Source organism: Somniosus microcephalus, chromosome 11 (assembly GCF_052327205.1).
Source record: "Somniosus microcephalus isolate GS21.2 chromosome 11, FLI_Smic_1.0, whole genome shotgun sequence".
Taxonomy (NCBI): Eukaryota; Metazoa; Chordata; class Chondrichthyes; order Squaliformes; family Somniosidae; genus Somniosus; species Somniosus microcephalus.
In genome coordinates this window covers 101,540,704-101,562,373 of record NC_140997.1, presented here as the reverse complement: position 1 = coordinate 101,562,373, position 21,670 = coordinate 101,540,704, and positions in this window count along the sequence as shown.

Genomic DNA, 21,670 nt, shown 5'->3' with positions numbered 1-21,670 from the left:
CCCTGCCAGGTCACAGGGAGAACTCCCAGCCCGGACACCTGGAGAACTCCCCTCTCAGGACACGGGGAGAACTCCCCTGCCAGGACACGGGGAGAACTCCCTCCTCTTCTTCAAATATTGCCAAGAAAAGAAAAAACATTAAACAGAAAAGAGTCAGATGTTGAGAGTTTGATTTCCTGTGGAGTACGGAGGAGAATACTCGGCCGTTCCTGACCCATGTCCAAGTGATACCTGCTGGAAAGTGCATGTGGGCTTTGGGCAAGAGCAGAATCAGGCTTGTCCTACATCACCTCGTACATTCGAAGCCTGCGGACAGTCTCTATCTTATCCCTCATAGGAAGAGTGACTGCTTCTAGCATCAGCTTCGGAATTGAACTCAGGTACTTTGACGTGAGGCAGAAGGTAGAGGGGAGGTAGGGAGCGATGGAGAGATTGGGGGTGATGGAGAGAGTGGGGGCGACAGAGAGAGTGGGGGCGACGGAGTGAGTGGGGGCGACAGAGAGATTGGGGGCGACGGAGAGAGTGGGGGCGACGGAGTGAGTGGGGGCGACAGAGAGAGTGGGGGCGACGGAGTGAGTGGAGGCGACAGAGAGAGTGGGGGCGACGGAGTGAGTGGGGGCGACAGAGAGATTGGGGGCGACGGAGAGAGTGGGGGCGACGGAGTGAGTGGGGGCGACAGAGAGAGTGGGGGTGACGGAGTGAGTGGGGGCGACAGAGAGAGTGGGGGCGACGGAGTGAGTGGGGGCGACAGAGAGAGTGGGGGCGACGGACAGAGTGGGGGTGACAGAGAGAGTGGGGGCGACAGAGAGAGTGGGGGCGACGGAGAGAGTGGGGGCGACAGAGAGAGTGGGGGCGACTTAGAGAGTGGGGGCGACAGAGAGAGTGGGGGCGACGGATTGAGTGGGGTCGACAGAGAGAGTGGGGGCGACGGACAGAGTGGGGGCGACAGAGAGCGTGGGGGCGACAGAGAGAGTGGGGGCGACGGAGTGAGTGGGGGCGACAGGGAGAGTGGGGGCGACGGAGAGAGTGGGGGCGACAGAGAGAGTGGGGGCGACGGAGAGAGTGGGGGCGACAGAGAGAGTGGGGGCGACAGAGAGAGTGGGGGCGACAGAGAGAGTGGGGGCGACCGAGTGAGTGGGTGCGACAGAGAGAGTGAGGGCGACGGAGAGAGTGGGGGCGACGGAGTAAGTGGGGGCGACAGAGTGAGTGGGGGTGACAGAGAGAGTGGGGGCGACGGAGTGAGTGGGGGCGATGGAGTGAGTGGGTGCGACAGAGAGAGTGAGGGCGACGGAGAGAGTGGGGGCGACGGAGTAAGTGGGGGCGACGGAGTGAGTGGGGGTGACAGAGAGAGTGGGGCGACGGAGTGAGTGGGTGCGACAGAGAGAGTGAGGGCGACGGAGAGAGTGGGGGCGACGGAGTAAATGGGGGCGACAGAGTGAGTGGGGGTGACCGAGAGAGTGGGGGCGATGGAGTGAGTGGGGGCGACAGAGAGAGTGGGGGCGACAGAGAGAGTGGGGGCGACGGAGAGAGTGGAGGCGACAGAGAGAGTGGAGGCGACGGAGAGAGTGGGGGCGACGGAGTGAGTGGGGGTGACAGAGAGAGTGGGGGCGACGGAGAGAGTAGAGGCGACAGAGAGAGTGGGGGCGACAGAGAGAGTGGGGGCGACAGAGAGAGTGGAGGCGACGGAGAGAGTGGGTACGACGGAGAGAGTGGGGGCGACGGAGAGAGTGGGGGCGATGGGGGAGGGGGTGATGGGGGATGGGGAGGGTGTGATGGGGAGGGGGTGATGGGGAGGGAGGGGATGATGGGGGTGTGATGGGGAGGGAGGGGGAATGGGGAGGGTGTGCTGGGGAGGGAGGGGGATGGGGAGGGGCGATGGGGAAGGAGGGCCGATGGGGAGGGAGGGGGTGAGGGGAGGGAGGGGGATGGGGAGGGGAGGCGGGATGGGGAGGGATGGGGATGGGGCGATGGGGAGGGAGGGGGGATGGGGGATGGGGAGGGAGGGGGGATGGGGGATGGGGAGGGAGGGGGCTAATGCTTCTCCTGAGGTTTGGGTCTTTGTGATTAGATGCTTCTGCAAGTATCAAAAGGTGTCAGTGTTGAGCCACTGTAAGATTCTACAAGGGCCGGGGGAGGCGGGGGGAGTGTGCTGCTTGTACTCAATCATATCTTTTCCTAGCGCAACCTGCTGAGAACAATAATCTCCAGAGACCCATGTGATGCCAACAAAAATAATACGGTGCTTTTATTTACCTTCTTCTTTGGAAGAATGTACCAGCACAAGACCATCACAAAGGGTTTGGTGACTGCAAGTCATTAAGACATTGACATTTTAGATATTAACGGGAAAACAAATGATTACAGTATTAAAAGTGAAACAATACTAATTGCTGCACAGGGCAACACAACTTCTTAATGCTTGAATATGTCACTGGTGTCTTTGAATATCTGTCCGTGCTTTTATGGTTGTTTTAATAACTCTCTCACCAAATATGAAAGTACAATGAGAAAGAACTCTCGGGTAAAGGCACTGAGCTTGGCTTGCTGCGTGTGTGTGTCTGTGTGTGTGAATTCTTCCATTGTTGCAATGCCCTTGACACAGCCCTTGGTGCGGCCCCAGCAACACAAAAACCATTGTAAAGTCTGAGAGATAAGTGGCGTAGACACGTTAAAGAGTGCATTGTTTGCAAGGCAAGCCATGTAATTTACTGTTTGCGTATGATAGCAGATTTGTATGCGCCTGTGTCTGCTTTTCTGTTTGTGCAGGTTCAATCCTAAGCCTTTCACAAAGTCAATTCTGCAGCAGGAATTTCCAAACTGCAAACTGGGATAGAAAGCTGTGGAGATATAAAGGGGCTGTTATATTACACGGGATGGGGAGTGGGTGGGTGGAGAGGAATGGCTGGGAGACAGGGGCAGGGCAGTCTTCCTCCACTGACTACGCTTCCTATTACAATCTCTGTATAGCTCAGGGTACCAGTGCGGCCTCATAGACCCTCGCAAATCTGGACCAAATGCAGCATCAAGTCAAGGGAGACGCTTCAGTTATGTAAGAGTGGGCAATTGATTTCTCCCTTGCATTTACACTCTACTTAGGCAATTGGATCGCCACATTGCACAGCGAAGCCTAGCCAAACAACAGCCAACTGAGAAATAAAAGGGGAGGGTCGGTGGGAGTGGCCCAGAGAGTGAGCCCCCCCTCCATGGGGAGGGTCGGTGGGAGCGGCCCAGAGAGCGAGCCCCCCTCCATGGGGAGGGTCGGTGGGAGCGGCCCAGAGAGCGAGCCCCCCTCCATGGGGAGGGTCGTTGGGAGCGGCCCAGAGAGCGAGCCCCCCTCCATGGGGAGGGTCGGTGGGAGCGGCCCAGAGAGTGAGCCCCCCTCCATGGGGAGGGTCGGTGGGAGCGGCCCAGAGAGCGAGCCCCCCTCCATGGGGAGGGTCGTTGGGAGCGGCCCAGAGAGCGAGCCCCCCTCCATGGGGAGGGTCGGTGGGAGCGGCCCAGAGAGCGAGCCCCCCGTCCATGGGGAGGGTCGGCGGCAGTGGCCCAGAGAGCGACCTCCCCTCCATGGGGAGGTTCGGTGGCAGTGGCCCAGAGAGCGACCTCCCCTCCATGGGGAGGGTCGGTGGGAATGGCCCAGAGAGTGAGCCTCCCCTCCATGGGGAGGGTCAGTGGGAGTGGCCCAGAGAGCAACCACCCCTCCATGGGGAGGGTCGGTGGGAGCGGCCCAGAGAGCGAGCCCCCCCTCCATGGGGAGGGTAGGTGGGAGCGGCCCAGAGAGCGAGCCCCCCCTCCATGGGAAGGGTCGGTGGGAGTGGCCCAGAGAGTGAGCCCCCCTCCATGGGGAGGGTCGGTGGGAGCGGCCCAGAGAGTGAGCCCCCACTCCATGGGGAGGGTCGGTGGCAGTGGCCCAGGCCCAGAGAGCGACGCCCCCCCTCCATGGGGAGGGTCGGTGGGAATGGCCCAGAGAGTGAGCCCCCCCTCCATGGGGAGGGTCGGTGGGAGCGGCTCAGAGAGCGAGCCCCCACTCCATGGGGAGGGTCGGTGGCAGTGGCCCAGAGAGCGACGCCCCCTCTGTAGTGTATGTACTTTGCAGAAGGAACTGTATTCTGCAGCCCCTGTATACTGCAGTACCAGTAATGACCACCCCTGTATATAAGCCTGTGCAGTAACTTTGCATAGTAGTTCCAGTTTTGTCTCCACCCAGTAAACACTTGTTGTAAGCAACTCCTGCAGTCCGTGTCTCATTACACACGGGCATAATACTGGCGACGAGCAGATCCGAACTTACCTACAGTCTGCAGCACCTCATGGGTATCCATCCCTGAAGTGAAGTTGTCAGAGGTCGAGGCCAGAAGAAAGAAAGAAAAAAGACAAACAGAAGAAACGGGCATCGACCGTGGGCAACTGCCTCTGATTCATCGGATTTGAAGATTTGCAGGAGAGGCTGTCGAGAGCGGGGCTTGGTTATCCTGTCTATGGTGTTCCAGCTAATCGGGCTGGTGGCAGGTAGTACACTGATCCTTCCTGGGCTGCAGCGGGCTAGAGCTCGATCGGGTGGCTTTTCAACGGGGCCGAGCAGCGTTGTCGGGAAGAGGAGAGAGAGAGAGAGGGTGGAGCACACAGGGCGCGGCCGGTGCTACGAAGCCGGGCAGCGTACAGGCCCGAGAAGAGGCAGGAAAGTGTCCCGTAGGGTTTGCTCTGACGACGGGAAAATAAAAGAAATTAGATGCGCAGAAAGCCGCGAGGAGCTGCAGTTTGCCACCGGGACCGCGGAGAGCGGCGTTAGCAGCAGCGCGGGGGAGAAGTGCGCGAAGACCATAGGGCGTCGCCATCAAGGCATAGAAACGCCAGCAACAGCGCTAGCAGCAGCGGAGAAGACAGAAAGCGCGGGAGGCGCCATCTTAATCCAGCGGGGAAGAAGACAAAGCGCGGGAGGCGCCATTTTGTTCAATTGGGGAAGAAGGCAAAGCGCGGGAGGTGCCATCTTAGATTTCCAAGATGCCGAAGACTGGCAATATCACTGCCTTCGATAATGCAATAGATGACTGGACCACGTATGTGGAAAGAGTCGAAGTATATTGCAAGGCAAACGAAGTAGCCGATGAGAAAAAGGCATCGGTACTACTAAACTTAATGGGCGCAAGTACGTACGGCCTATTGCGGAACCTGATCACTCCAGCTAAACCGATGGCGAAGAGTTTTAACGAAATTGTTGATATCCTACAGGAACACCTAAATCCTACACCGCTGCTGATAGCAGGAAGATTTAAATTCAACAGGAGAAATCAGCATAAAGATGAGAGCAATGCTGATTACCTTACGGAACTATGCAAGCTATCAAAGCAATGCCAGTTCGGAGCAGGACTGACAGACACTCTACAGGACAAATTTGCCTGTGGACTCCTGAGTGAAGGAACCCAGAAGAGGTTACTCTCAGAGAAAGAGCTGGCGTTCGATAAGGCTTTCAGCTTGGCAGTATCGTACGAAGCAGCAGCAAGGGGAGCTGCGGAAATACAGCAAAAGCCACAGGAATACGGCACACATGAAATGACACGGGGATTTGAAAAATGTTATCGCTGCGACAGAACAACCCATGACCAGAAGGACTGCTGGTCCAAGGACAAAATATGCAGGCAATGCGGAAAGATGGGACACATTGCACGAGTTTGCAGGTCTGGAAAGAAGACTAATGACAACAAAAAGGCTACTAAGGAACAGTACAGGAAAGTACAAAAGATGACGGACAGTAGTTCCGAAGACCAGAAGAGCGATAGTGAATCCGGGAACAAGAGACTAAGCTGTCTCAAACTTCACAACGTAATCGCGAAAGAGGATCACCGAACCATTTGGGTCACCCTCACGATAGCAGGGTCCCAAGTCAAAATGGAATTGGATACAGGATCAGCCCTGGCCATCATGAATCGACGAGACTACGAGTGGCTATTCTCACACATACCCTTGAAAGAGACATCCATTGTCTTGAAGACGTATACGGGGCAGAAAGTATACCCCAGAGGGAAAATAAGGGTGCCTGTCGAATACAACGGCAAAGAAATACAGAAATTGTATCTGTACATACTGCAAGATGGTGGACCACCGTTATTGGGACGTGAATGGATCAGAAAGATAAGTTTAGACTGGCACTCCATTCAGGCACTGACTGTGGCTGGTAAAAAGGATGACGACGTCACACCTGGATGATTGTCAAAAATCTTAGCTAAAGCTAAAGAGGTATTTCAACAAGAACTGGGAACTCTTAAAGGCGTAACGGCCTCGATAAAAATAGAAGAGAATGCAATTCCCAAGTTTTTCAAAGCAAGACCGGTAGCGTATGCAATTCGCCCAGCCGTCGAGGCAGAGCTGGAGAATCTGGAGAATGCAGGCGTGTTATCTAAGGTAGACTGGAGCGAGTGGGCGACACCTATCGTTCCTGTCATGAAAAAAAGGTTAAACAATAATCTGAGGAGCCAAGGAAGGTTCGCATCTGTGGGGCCTTCAAGGTGACGGTAAACCCAGTCCTTCACACAGTACAGTATCCTCTTCCGAGGATAGAAGATATTTTCGCCTCACTATCTGGAGGGAAGCGTTTTACAAAAATTGACCTAGCACAAGCATATTTGCAGATGGAGGTTGAAGAATCCTCTAGGAAGTATCTCACGATAAACACTCAGAAAGGTCTTTACCAGTATAATCGACTGGTATTCGGAGTAGCATCAGCTCCGGCGATATGGCAAAGAGCGATGGAACAAGTCCTGCAAGGGATTCCGGGGACCCAGTGTTACTTGGACGACATTCTAGTGACAGGTGAAAATGACAGTGAACACCTTGCCAACCTAGAGCAGGTGCTCACGAGACTAAGAGAACACGGGCTACAAGCCAATCGCCCCAAGTGCGAGTTTTTTAAGAAACAGGTATCGTATTGTGGCCACGTGATTGATGAAGAGGGGTTACATAAGTCCCTTGACAAAATTGAAGCGGTAGTTAAGGCCCCAGCGCCTGAAAATGTGTCGCAACTGAGGTCATTCCTAGGATTGATGAATTACTACCATAAGTTTTTGCCGAATTTGTCCACAATTCTGCACCCACTGAATGCCCTACTACAAACTGGAGTAGCATAGAAATGGAGCGATGAGTGTAAGCGGGCCTTTCAGAAGAGTAAAGACCTAATCACTTCAAGAGAAGTATTGGCTCACTACAACCCATCACTACCGATAAGACTGGCGTGTGATGCGTCTCCCTACGGCATTGGAGCGGTACTGTCACATAAACTCCTGGATGGCTCAGAGAGGCCAATAGCTTTTGCGTCACGCTCGTTAAATTCAGCCGAGCATAACTACACCCAGATTGACAGAGAGGCCCTCAGCCTGGTGTGGGGGGTGAAGAAGTTCAATGACTACCAGTACGGTCAGAAATTTACTCTACTAACTGATCATCAACCTCTTGTCTCCATTTTCAACCCTCAGAAGGGCGTCCCGATAATGACAGCACAATGGCTACAGAGGTGGTCCCTTTTCCTAGGGGCACACCAATATGACATCGAGTACAAAGAAACTAAACAGCATGGGAATGCTGATGGATTGTCGCGCCTACTGTTGCCGATGGTGGAAGAAGCACCTGCAGTGGATCCTGTGGAGATATTCCACTCGACCATAGTCGAATGTCTAACTGTGAAGAATGCAAACATAGAAAAGGAAACACGAAATGACCCGACACTCTCCAGGGTCTATGATTTAACGGTAAAGGGATGGCCAGCACAGGTGAACCACTGTTGCCAGCATTCTCGCCGAGAAGAGAACAGCTGTCAGTGTGCAGACGAACCTTGATGTGTGGATCCAGAGTAGTAATTCCACCCAAATTGAAGGATAGAGTGCTCAATGAGCTTCATGAGGGTCATCTGGGAGGGGAAAAAGTGAAGAACTTAGCCAGGGCGTTTGTGTGGTGGCCGGGAATCGATAGAGAAATCGAAGAGATGACCAAGAGCTGTACAGGATGCCAGAAGGTCCAAAACGCCCCACCACAAGCCCCTCTACATCCATGGGAGTGGCCCTCATCTCCATGGCAAAGGGTGCACATTGATTTTGCTGGTCCATTTATGGACTCGATGTTTTTAATTGCGGTGGATGCACATTCAAAGTGGCCAGAGGTAATAAAAATTTCCTCAACCACCACAGCAAAAACTATCACAGTCTTACGAACCATATTCGCCAGAAATGGGCTGCCTGAACAGATTTGCTCCGACAATGGACCACAGTTTGTGTCTGAAGAGTTCCGGAGGTTCTTAAAGAACAATGGTGTTAAGCATTACACGTCTGCCCCATATCATCCAGCCACCAATGGATTGGCTGAGAGGTTCGTTCAAACATTCAAGAAGGCTATCAAGGCAATGTGTAATGAAGACATACCCCTGCAACACAAGGTAGATAACTTCTTGTTTGCCTACCGGAATGCGACACATGCGGTTACCAACCAAACTCCAGCCATGATGTTCTTCAATTGAAGACTACGATGCCGCTTGGATTTGGTTAAGCCAAACATCAGAAGAGATGTGGAGAACAGGTAGTTTCAGAATATGAATGAAAGGCCAACTAGGAGTTTTAAGATAGGTCAACCAGTTTTGGCCCGGGACTACCGCACAGAGAAATGGCAGCCAGGAACGATCTGCACACGGCAAGGACCTCTAATGTATACCGTGGATGTTGGAGAGAGCATTGTAAGACGCCATGCTGACCAGATTCTAGAGTCACTGGAAAACATCAATTCCACACCACGATCTGATACACCTGGTGATGAAACCGAAGTACCAATTGCATCTACCTCAGAATCGGTGATATTGGAAGCAGACGAACCAAACAACGACGTTGATTCCGAATCAACTTTGCCAAAAGAACCTGATACCCCAAAGAGGCGTTATCCACACAGAATCAGGAAGCCTCCTCAAAGACTGAACTTATAATTGCTTAACTTCAGCTAATGTATCTAGCAACTGTAATTGTAAATATGTTACTTAATTATTAATCGAATGTTATGTACTGTTTAGCTAAAAGGAGAAGAATTGTAGTGTATGTACTTTGCAGAAGGAACTATATTCTGCAGCCCCTGTATACTGCAGTACCAGTAGTGACCACCCCTGTATATAAGCCTGTTAAGTAACTTTGTATAGTAGTTCCAGTTTTGTCTCCACTCAGTAAACACCTGTTGTAACCAGCTCCTGCAGTCCGTGTCTCATTACACACGGACATAACACCCTCCATGGGGAGGGTCGGTGGGAGTGGCCCAGAGAGCAACCCCCCCTCCATGGGGGGGGTCGGTGGGAGTGGCCCAGAGAGTGACCACCCCTCCATGGGGAGGGTCGGTGGGAGTAGCCCAGAGAGCGAGCCCCCCCTCCACGGGGAGGGTCGGTGGGAATGGCCCAGAGAGCGACCACCCTCCATGGGGAGGGTCGGTGGGAGTAGCCCAGAAAGCGACGCCCCCTCCATGGGGAGGGTCGGTGGCAGTAGCCCAGAGAGCAACCCCACCTCCATGGGGCCAGTGAGAACAAGGCAGTGTCAAAGCACCTCAGGATATGAGTGTAGATAGCTAGATGAAGAGAAAAAGAAAGATTTGCATTTGTATAGCACCTTTCACAACCTCAGGACATCCCAAAGCACTTCACTGCTCATGAAATGTAGTCACTGTTGTAATGTAGGAAACACAGCAGCCAATTTGCGTGGAGCAAGATCCCACAAACAGCAATGAGATAATGGCCAGATCAAACCGGGGTGGGGGCGGGTGGGGGGGGGTTAGGTGTTGGTTGAGGGATAAGTATTGGCCAGCACACTGGGATGAACTCCCCTGCTCTTCATTGAAATAGTGCCGTGGGATCATTTACGCCCACATGAGGGAGCAGACGGGGCCTCGGTTTAACATCACTTCCAAAAGACTTCACCTCCGACAGTGCAGCACTCCCTCAGCACTGCACTGGGAGTGTCAGCTTAGATCTTGTGTTCAAGTCTCTGACTCAAGACTTGAACCCACAACCTTCTGACTCAAGAGGTGAGAGAGAGTGCTACCCACTGAGCCACAGCTGACACCAAAGCTGCCAATGGATAACAATACTGTATTACAATTACCATTTAAGTAGATTTATTATAATTGCGCCACCTGCTTTTAAAATGGAAACGAAAATTGGGCGGGATTAAAACGGAAAAGCCGATCCACTAACCCACGATTTCCGTCCAGTGGTGAAAGTGAAGCTTCACTCCGTAGTGCGACCCATGTAAAATACTTCTTTCTTAAAAAAGCAGCACGTAAAGAGATAGCACAAGGATAAATAGCTCAAGGCTGTGGAGGATATTCTTTACAATATACCAAATGAAAACAGCTCAGCAAGCACTGACTGGCAAAAGTGTCTCAGTGTTATTGTAAGATAGTATCTCAATGTCCTGGCCAGTAGGTGTTTAACCTTGGAAGCTTTTGTCAATCTTGAATGCGTAAGGAAACACTAATTACTAATACACACAGGTATTGTGTGGTACGTGGAATGTGAGTGGAGTATAAAAGTGCATTTGTTACATGGACCAGTAAGTCACCGCTTGGCACTTGCTAAGATCAAAGAGAATTAAGGTACCCCACACAATTACAGACACAGAGGAACATAGGAACAGGAGTAGGCCATTCAGCCCCTTGATTAGATCATAGCTGATCTGTATCTTAACTCCATTTACCCACAACCTGTAATCCTTAATACCCTTGCCTAACAAAAGTTGAACAAACTCTGCTTTGAAATTATTAATTGACCCGACCCCCAGTCTCAACAGCTTTTTGGGGCACATGATCACGATCTATCTGTCAAAGATTCAAATACGTTTAGTGGGAGAACTCTGGTAGCTTTGGACGCCCAAACCTTTGGGTTTTCTCTGGGCAGAGGGAGGCTTGTCCTTGCTGGTTGATGCAGTGAACGATATCTGACCAAGGTAAGTTGCCTGCGCTCATTGCTATGTTCGGAGGGCTCCTCAGAGCTCCAGAATGGGCTGGGTTTTCTCGCTGTGTCATGTCAGGTCTTCAAAGTAATTGATCAGCTCCAACAACAACTCCAACACTAAGGTGTGGAATGAGGGAAAAGTCCCTAAACTGGGATTGGTGAAAGAAAGCAGGCATTCCTGAGATTCTCTTATCAGTTAACGAATTAATATTCTTCAGCTACACCTATAGAATCTTCCCTCCAGCACTTTCTCGAATTCATGCTATTCAGATCACTGCTAAAAACAAATTCCATCCATCAGCTTTCAAATGTTTTATGGAAACACAGATATGTGGTACAAATATTATAGGCAACTTTGAGAACTTTATTGAAGAACAGATTGGTCCTGTGCCTTGAGAGTCCTGTCCTGGCCAACCTTGGGGAGAAGACCTGAAGCAGAGAACATAAGAACATAAGAACATAAGAAGTAGGAACAGGAGTAGGCCATACGGCCCCTCGGGCCTGCTCTGCCATTCAATAGAATCATGGCTGATCCGAACCTAGACTCACGTCCACTTCCCTGCCCTCTCCCCGTAACCTCTAATTCCCTTATCTGCTAGGAAACTGTCTATCTCCGTTTTAAATTTATTTAATGTTGCAGCTTCCACAGCTCTCTGGGGTAGCAAATTCCATAGATTTACTACCCTCTGAGTGAAGAAGTTTCTCCTCATCTCAGTTTTGAAAGGGCAGCCCCTTATTCTAAGATTATGCCCCCTAGTTCTAGTCTCACCCATCAGTGGAAACATCCTCACCGCATCCACCCGATCAAGCCCCCTCACAATCTTATATGTTTCGATAAGATCGCCTCTCATTCTTCTGAACTCCAATGAGTAGAGGCACAACCTACTCAACCATTCCTCATACGTCAACCCCCTCATCTCCGGAATCAACCGAGTGAACCTTCTCTGAATCGCCTCGAGAGCAAGTATATCTTTTCTTAAATATGGAAACCAAAACTGCATGCAGTATTCCAGGTGTGGCCTCACCAATACCCTGTATAACTACAGCAAGACTTCCCTGTTTTTATACTTCATCCCCCTTGCAATAAAAGCCAAGATTCCACTGGCCTTCCTGATCACCTGCTGCACCTGCATACTAACTTTTTGTGTTTCATGCACCAGGACCCCGATCCCTTTGTACTGTAGCACTTTGCAGTTTCTCTCCATTTAGATAATAACTTGCTCTTTGATTTTTTCTGCCAAAGTGCATAACCTCACACTTTCCAATATTATATTCCATCTGCCAAATTTCTGCCCACTCACTTAGCCTGTCTATGTCCTTTTGCAGGTTTTTTATGTCCTCCTCACTCACTGCTTTCCCTCCCATCTTTGTATGAGAGGTTAATGGCATATATGTAGATTTCCATAGGAGCAGGAGTCGGCCATATGGCCACTCGAACCAGCTCCGCCATTCAATGAGGTCATGGCTGATCTGCTACCTCAACTTCATTTACCCACCTTTGCTCCCGATCCCTCTGATACCCAACAAAAATCTATCGATCTCAGTCTCGAAAGCTCCAATTATTCCAGCATCTACAGCCTTTTGGGGGAGAAAGTTCTAGATTTCCACTACCCTTTGTGTGAAAAAGTGCTTCCTGATTTAATTCCTGAACGGCCTGGCTCTAATTTACGATTATGTCCCCTTGTTCTTGATTCCCCCACCAGAGCAAATAGTTTCTCTGTATCTACCCTATTGAATCCTTTTAACATTTTAAGCACTCCGATTAGATCATCCCTAAATCTCCTACATTCAGGGGAATACAAGTCAAGTCTATGCAACCTGTCCTCATAATTGAACTCTCTAAGCCCCCGGTATGATTCTGGTTCAATCTGAGCTGCACCCCCTCCAAGGCCAATACTCCAGATGGGTTCTATACCAAAGAAGCATAACTTCCTCCCCTTTGTATTCCATGGAGAACTGTGCTTTCACACTGAATCCTCCTAATGGGCCGATCCTGCTTTTCTCTAAATAGATTGGGTTGCGTGGGAATAGCCAACTCCTCACAGTGCTGGAGAGAGCAGAGGGCATCCTCTCCATCGGAGGGCTTTGTTGCATGAAGAACAGTTTTATGCTCTTTGCTTGTGAACTTATAGGAAATAAGTCAAAACGCTGTGATCGAAAGATAATGCTCCCAACCAACATTCCCTTTCTTTTTGGGTGTGTGGCCCATTCAAAATACCACACATGTGTGCTTTTTTCCTATTTAAAAGCCGGTGAACTGACTGCATGGAAGCTGCAGAATGCTGCGCGGCCGCACGGCTTAAAGGGAACATTGCTCCCTGTAGTGTATGTACCTTTAAGGGGAGAACTACTTTTTACAGCTCCTGTATACTGTAGTACTGGCAGTGACCACACCTGTATATAAACCCTGAGTAGGGATCTGTACTGTTAGTTTTAGAGTAACCCTCATCCAGTAAACACCTGTTGATTGTTCCTCTGCAGTCTCTGCCTATTTCTTGAAGGACACCATACATCAAGATTCACGGATTTAACATTGGCGATGAGACGATTCGAACCTACCTGCAACTCTGCAGAGGAAGGCCGATTCCAGAGGCACGGGCGTCGACCATCCGGCGGAGACTCCAGTGAGGCGGGCTGGCAACAGGTACGGCGCAGACCCTTCCCGCACAGTGATGGCTAGAGCCGACCGACGGCACAGGAAAAGGCCGAGCAGCATCGACGGGAGCAGAGAGAGAGGGTAAAGCGCACAGGGCGCAGCCGGGGTTCAGGACCGAGCGGCGTCAACAAGAGAGGCGCGCAGGAAAAAGCGCAGAGTGCGGCCGGTGTTCAAGGGCTGAGAAGTGTCCGCGGGAGAAGAAAGGAAAGCGCGGGAGACGCCATCTGAGCCGCAGCGGAGAAGAAGGGAGAGCGCGGGAAACACCATTTTGAGCCACAGCGGAGAAGAAGGGAGAGCGCGGGAGACGCCATTTTTAGCCAGTCTAACCACACCCAGGGATGCCAAAGAGTGGCAGTGTCACAGCGTTCGACAATGAAGTCGAAGATTGGGCGACGTATGTAGAACGCATAGAAGTGTACTGCAAGGCGAATGAAGTGCCAGATGCCAGGAAAGCACTGGTATTGTTGAATTCCATGGGTGCAAAAATGTATGGCTTACTGCAAAACCTAGTAACCCCAGAGAAGCCAGTGGAAAAGGATTTTGAAAGCATAGTGGCAATCCTACAGGACCACTTAAACCCCACACCGCTGCTGATAGTAGAAAGATTTAAGTTCCACAAAAGGAACCAGCATAAAGACGAAAGTAATGCTGAGTATTTAACGGAACTGCGCAAGCTATTGAAACACTGCCAGTTTGGAACGGGACTAGCAGATACTTTAACGGACAAGTTTGTGTGTGGGCTTCAAAGTGAAGGAACCCAGAAACGGCCTCTATCAGAAAAGGATCTTACGCTGGACAAGTCTTTCAGCATGGCAGTATCACATGAAGCAGCCGCACGGGGCGCTGCAGAGATACAACGGAGACCGCAAGAATATGGCACAAATGTAATGTCATATGGAGCAGTGAAGTGTTATCACTGTGGCAGAACAACACACGACCATAAGGACTGTTGGTTCAAGGACCAAGTGTGCAGACAGTGTGGAAAAGTAGGACACATAGCAAGAGTCTGCAGGTCGGGAACGGAAACCAGCAGCAAGAAATCTCCACAGGAGAAGCATAAAAAGGTATATAAGGTGACGGAGAGTAGTTCAGAGGAACAGAAAAGCGATACAGACTCCGGAAGCAAGGAGATGGGTTGTCTGAAATGACATAATGTAATCAAAATGGAGGATCACCAAACTATCTGGGTCACGCTCAAGATAGATGGAGTCCAAGTGAAAATGGAATTGGACACAGGATCAGCCCTAACAGTCATAAACCGAAGGGACTACAAGCGGCTATTCTCACATATACCCTTGAGAGATACAGAGATTGTCTTGAAGACGTACACGGGGCAAAAAGTCTACCCCAAAGGAAAAATAAGGGTGAACGTTATATATAACGGTAAGGAAACACCAAAAATGGACCTATATGTATTGCCAGATGGAGGACCACCACTATTAGGGCGTGAATGGATCCGGAAGATACAGCTAGATTGGCATTCCACACAAGCACTGACTGTAGATGCCAAAAAGGATGACGACGTCACACCTGGACGACTGTCAGAAATGCTAACTGATGCACAAGAAGTGTTCCAGGAGGGACTCGGAACACTAAAAGGCATAACAGCGACGCTCAAAATAGAGGAAAATGCAAGCCCAAAGTTTTTTAAGGCCAGACTGGTGCCTTATGCGATCCGCCCAGCCGTCGAAGCAGAGCTGGAAGGTTTGGAACATTCTGGAGTACTGTCCAAAGTGGACTGGAGTGAGTGGGCTACACCCATTGTTCCTGTAATGAAGAGGTCGTTGAGTAATACGCCTGGGGAACCAAAGAAGATTCGCATCTGTGGGGACTTTAAGGTGACAGTGAACCCAATCCTTCACACGGTACAATATCCGCTTCCGCGGATTGAAGATATTTTCGCCTTGCTATCTGGAGGAAAACGCTTCACTAAGATTAATCTGGCCCTGGCGTACCTGCAAATGGAGGTAGAAGAAGCCTTGAAACAGTACCTCACGATCAACACTCATAAAGGTCTCTACCAATACAATCGGCGGGTGTTCAGGGTAACATCAGCTCCGGCTATTTGGCAAAGGGCAATGGATCAAGTCCTGCAAGGGATTCCAGGGACCCAGTGTTATTTGGACGACATCCTGGTCACGGGCGAAAATGACAGTGATCACCTCGCCAACCTGGAGCAGGTGCTCACTAGATTGAAGGAATATGGGCTCTGAGCTAATCGCCACAAATGCGAGTTTTTCCAGAAGCAGATCTCGTATTGTGGCCACGTTATTGATGAAGAGGGGTTACATAAGTCCCCTGAAAAGATTGAGGCAGTAGTCAAGGCTCCAGCAGCGGAAAATGTATCACAACTGAGGTTGTTCCTCGGGCTGGTGAACTATTACCATAAGTTCTTGCCGAATTTGACTACAGTACTACACCCACTGAACACCCTACTGCAAACGGGGGTACCATGGAAGTGGAATGACGAATGTAAACGAGCTTTCCAGAAGTGCAAAGAATTGATCACATCAAAAGAGGTGTTGGCTCATTTCAACCCAGCACTACCAATTCGGTTGGCGTGTGATGCATCACCCTATGGTATTGGAGCGGTGCTCTCGCACAAATTCCCGGACGGCTCGGAGAGGCCAGTAGCCTTTGCGTCTCAGTCACTAACCTCAGCCAAGTGTAACTATGCCCAGATTGACAGGGAGGCCCTCAGCCTAGTGTGGGGAGTGAAAAAGTTCAACCACTATCTGCACAGGCAGAAGTTCACCTTGCTGACTGACCACCAACCACTTGTCTCCATCTTAAATCCAAAGAAGGGCGTTCCGGTGATGACTGCGCAACGGCTACAAAGATGGTCCCTTTTTCTGGGGTCGAACCAATATGAAATAGAGTATAGGGGCACGAAACAGCATGGAAACGCTGATGGGCTATCACGCCTGCCACTGCCTACGGCGGAGGAAGCACCAGCAGTGGACCCTGTCGAAATATTTTATTCGACTATAATTGAACGCTTGCCAGTAACTAACGCGGATATAGAGAAGGAGACCTGAAATGACCCGACACTGTCTCGGGTATATGACTTGACAGTGAAGGGATGGCCAACACATGGCGACTCACTGTTGCCAGCATTCTCATCCAGAAGAGAACAGCTGTCAGTATGCCAGGGGACCTTGATGTGTGGATCCCGAGTGGTAATTCCACCCAAGTTAAGGGATAGAGTGCTCAATGAACTTCACGAAGGCCATCTGGGAGGGGTGAAAATGAAAAGCCTTGCTCGGGCTTATGTGTGGTGGCTGGGGATCGATCAGCAAATCGAGGGCCTGACCAAGAGCTGCTCAGGATGCCAGAAGGTCCAAAATGCACCACCACATGCCCCTCTACACCCATGGGAGTGGTCCTCCTCTCCATGGCAACGGGTGCATATTGATTTTGCTGGTCAATTCATGGACTCAATGTTTTTAATAGCCGTGGATGCACACTTGAAATGGCCTGAGGTGATCAAAATGTCCTCCACCACCACGGAGAAAACGATTGCAGTCCTACAGACCATATTTGCTAGGAACGGCTTGCCAGAGCAGATTTGCTCTGATAATGGACCACAGTTTGTGTCCGAAGAGTTTCAGAAATTTATGTAAAGGAATGGGGTAAGGCATTACACATCCACCCCGTATCATCCAGCCACAAATGGATTGGCTGAGAGGTTTGTACAAACCTTTAAAAAGGCAGTAAGAACCATGTGTGATGACGACATTCCACTGCAGCATAAGGTGGACAATTTCCTGTTAGCCTACAGAAATGCGACACATGCAGTCACCAACCACACCCCGGCCATGATGTTCCTTTTTAACCGAAGGTTGAGATCTCGTATGGATTTTCTCAGACCAAATGTGCGAAGAGATGTTGAGAATGAGCAATTCCAGCACATCAATGAGAAGCCGACAAGCAGCTTCAATGTAGGGCAACCAGTCTTGGCCCGCGACTACCGAACAGAGAAATGGCAACCAGGAACGATATGCACACGGCAGGGCCCACTTATGTACACAGTGGATGTTGGGGAGAACATTGTGAGATGCCATGTCGACCAGATCCTAGAGTCACAGGAATGAGTCAACCCCATGTCTCGCGTACCTGGTGATGAACCCGATATACAGGTAGCATCTACCCCAGAAACAGTAGCATCGGAAGCTGATGAACCAGCCGACGACAGGGGGCCAGAATCGCCTCCGCACCAAGAGCAAGACATTCAGGGAAGGCGCTATCCAGAAAGAATCAGGAAGCCGCCCCAAAGACTGAATTTATAAATGGACTATTTTCAGTTAATGTTGCATGTTAAAAGTGTTAATTGTTAAATGAATGTTATGGTACTGTTAATCTAAAAGGGGAGGAATTGTAGTGTGTGTGCCTTTAAGGGGAGAACTACTTTTTACAGCTCCTGTATACTGTAGTACCGGCAGTGACCACACCTGTATATAAACCCTGAGTAGGGATCTGTGCTGTTAGTTTTCGAGTAACCCTCATCCAGTAAACACCTGTTGATTGTTCCTCTGCAGTCTCTGTCTATTTCTTGAAGGACAACATACATCAAGATTCACGGATTTAACACTCCCAATTTTCGTTTTATTTACCAGGATATCACATTAGTGAGGGAAATCCTGTTTTACCTCTTGCCCTTGTCAGTACACCCCATGTTAACACACCAATATTTTTCCTTACTAACAACAGAAAATGCTAGAAAAACTCAGCAGGCCAGGCAACATCCGTGGAGAGAGAAATAGAGTCAACATTTCAGGTCAAAACCCTTCATCAGGACTGAAAAAGCACAGGAAATGAAACAGTTTAAAAGGCCAGTTTGGGGGCTGGGAAATGGGGATAAGAGAACAAAATAGATGTGACGAGACATTAAGAGGTATTCAAAACGAGACGAGATGGTGATAGGCCTAATGGAGAGACAAAAGACGGCTCTAGATTAGGTGTGAAATGCGCTGAGAGAATATTTTTCCCTCTTCATCAATTACTTTTGGCCCAACTCATCCATGCCAGTGTTTATGCGCCACACGAGCCTCCTCCCACCCTACTTCATCTTACCCCATCAACATATCTGTTACATCCGTGTATAATGAGGCACAGACTGCGGAGAACGGTACAATAGGTGTTTACTCAATGTGGCTCACACTGGAACTGATCTGTACAGATTACTACTCAGTGCTATATACAGGTGTGGTCACTGCCGGTACTACAGTATACATGAGCTGTAAAAGATAGTTCCCCACTTAAAGGTATATACATTACAATTCCTCCCCTTTTAGATTAACAGTACCATAACACACATTTAACAATTAAATAGCAAACTAATTACAATTAACACTTTTTACATGCAACATTAGCTGAAAATATTCTATTTATATATTCAGTCTTTGGGGAGGCTTCCTGATCCTTTCTGGATAGGGCCTTTCCCGAGTGTCTTGCTCTTGGTGCGGAGGTGATTCTGGCCCCCTGTCGTCGGTTGGTTCATCAGCTTCCGATGCTACTGTTTCTGGGGTAGATGCGACCTGTACGTCGGGTTCATCACCAGGTATGTATGGGCGAGGCATGGGGTTGACTTGTTCCTATGACTCTAGGATCTGGTCAGCATGGCGTCTCACGATGCTCTCCCCAACGTCCACTGTGTACATAAGTGGGCCCTGCCGTGTGCATATCGTTCCTGGCTGCCATTTTTCTGTTCGGTAGTCGCGGGCCAAGACTGGTTGCCCGACATTGAAGCTTTTGTTGGCTTCTCATGGATGTGCTGGAATTGCTTACTCTCAACATCTCTTCATACGTTTGGTCTGAGCAAATCCAGGCGAGATCTTAACCTTCGGTTAAAGAACATCATGGCTGGGGACTGGTTGGTGACTGCATGTGTCGCATTCCGGTAGGCGAACAGGAAATTGTCCACCTTGTGCTGCAGCGGAATGTTGTCATTGTTCATAGCATTTATTGCCTTCTTAAAGGTTTGTACGAACCTCTCAGCCAATCCATTTGTGGCTGGATGATACGGGGCGGATGTGTAATGCCTTACCCCATTCCTTTTCAAGAACCTCCGGAACTCTTCGGACACAAACTGTGGTCCGTTGTCGGAGCAAATCTGTTCTGGCAAGCCATTCCTGGCAAAAATAGTCCGTAGGACTGCAATAGTTTTCTCCGTGGTGGTGGAGGACATTTTGATGACCTCAGGCCATTTCGAGTGCACATCCACGGCTATTAAAAACATTGAGTCCATGAATGGACCAACAAAATCAATATGCACCCGTTGCCATGGAGATGAGGGCCACTCCCATGGGTGTAGAGGGGCCTGTGGTGGTGCATTTTGGACTCTCTGGCATCCTGAGCAGCTCTTGGTCAGGTCCTCGATTTGTTTATTAATTCCCGGCCACCACACATAAGCCCTTGCTAGGCTATTCTTTTTTACCCCTCCCAGATGACCCTCATGAAGCTCATTGAGCACTCTATCCCTTAACTTGGGTGGAATTACCACTCGGGATCCACACACCAAGGTCCCCCGGCACACTGACAGCTGTTCTCTCCTTGTCAAGAATGCTGGCAACAGTGAGTCGCCATGTGCTGGCCATCCCTTCACCGTCAAATCATATACCCGAGACAGTGTCGGGTCATTTCGGGTTTCCTTTTCAATACAAGCGTTAGTTACCGGTAGGTATTCAACTATAGTTGAATGGAATATTTTGACAGGATCCACTGCTGGTGCTTCCTCCGCAGTAGGCAGTGGCAGGCGTGATAGCCCATCAGCATTTCCATGCTGTTTCGTGCCCTTATATTCAATCTCATAGTGGTGCGCCCCTGGAAAAAGTGACCATCTTTGTAGCCATTGCGCAGTCATCACCGGAACGCCCTTCTTCGGATTAAAAATGGAGACAAGAGGCTGCTGATCAGTCAGCAAGGTGAATTTCTGCACGTGCAGATAGTGATTGAGCTTTTTCACTCCCCACACTAGGCTGACGGCCTCCCTGTCAATCTGGGCGTAGTTACGCTCGGCTGAGGTTAGTGATCGTGACGCAAAGGCTATTGGCCTCTCTGAGCCGTCCGAGAATTTGTGCGACAGCACCGCTCCAATGCCGTAGGGTGACGCATCACATGCCAACCGAATTGGTAATGTCAGGTTGTAATGGGCCAATACCTCCTTCGATGTGATTAGTGTTTTGCTCTTCTGGAAAGCTCGCCTACATTCGTCACTCCACTTCCATGGCACCCCAGTTTGCAGTAGGGTGTTCAGTGGGTGTAGTATTGTAGACAAATTTGGCAAGAACTTATGGTAGTAGTTTACCAGCCCGAGGAATGACCTCAGTTGTGACACATTTTCCGGTGCTGGAGCCTTGACTACTGCCTCAATCTTCTCTGGGGACTTATGTAACCCCTCTTTATCGATAACGTGGCCACAATACGAGATCTGTTTTCTAAAAAACTCGCATTTGAGGCGGTTAGCTCGGAGCCCATATTCCTGCAATCTAGTGAGCACCTGCTCCAGGTTGGCAAGGTGATCACTGTCATTTTCGCCCGTGACCAGGATGTCGTCCAAATAACACTGGGTCCCTGGGATCCCTTGAAGGACTTGTTCCATTGCCCTCTGCCAAATAGCCGGAGCTGATGCTACCCCGAATACCAGCCGGTTATATTGGTAGAGACCTTTATGGGTGTTGATTGTGAGGTATTTTTTTGATGCTTCTTCTACCTCCATTTGCAGATATGCCTGGGCCAGATCAATCTTCACACACAGAAATCACAGAAACCCCACAGTGCAGATAGAGGCCATTTCGTCCCATCGAGCCTGCACCGACTAACGGCACCCCCACCAACTACCCCTTCAACAACCCTGGTGGCACCCCCGGCAGAGACCCAGGAGGCTACCGGGGTTTCCCTCCAGATAGCGAGGCGAAAATATCTTCAGTCCGCGGAAGTGGATATTGTACAGTGTGAAGGACTGGGTTCACTGTTACCTTAAAGTCCCCACAGATGCGAACCTTCCTTGGTTCCCCAGACGTGCTGCTCAATGACTTTTTCATCACAGGGACAAT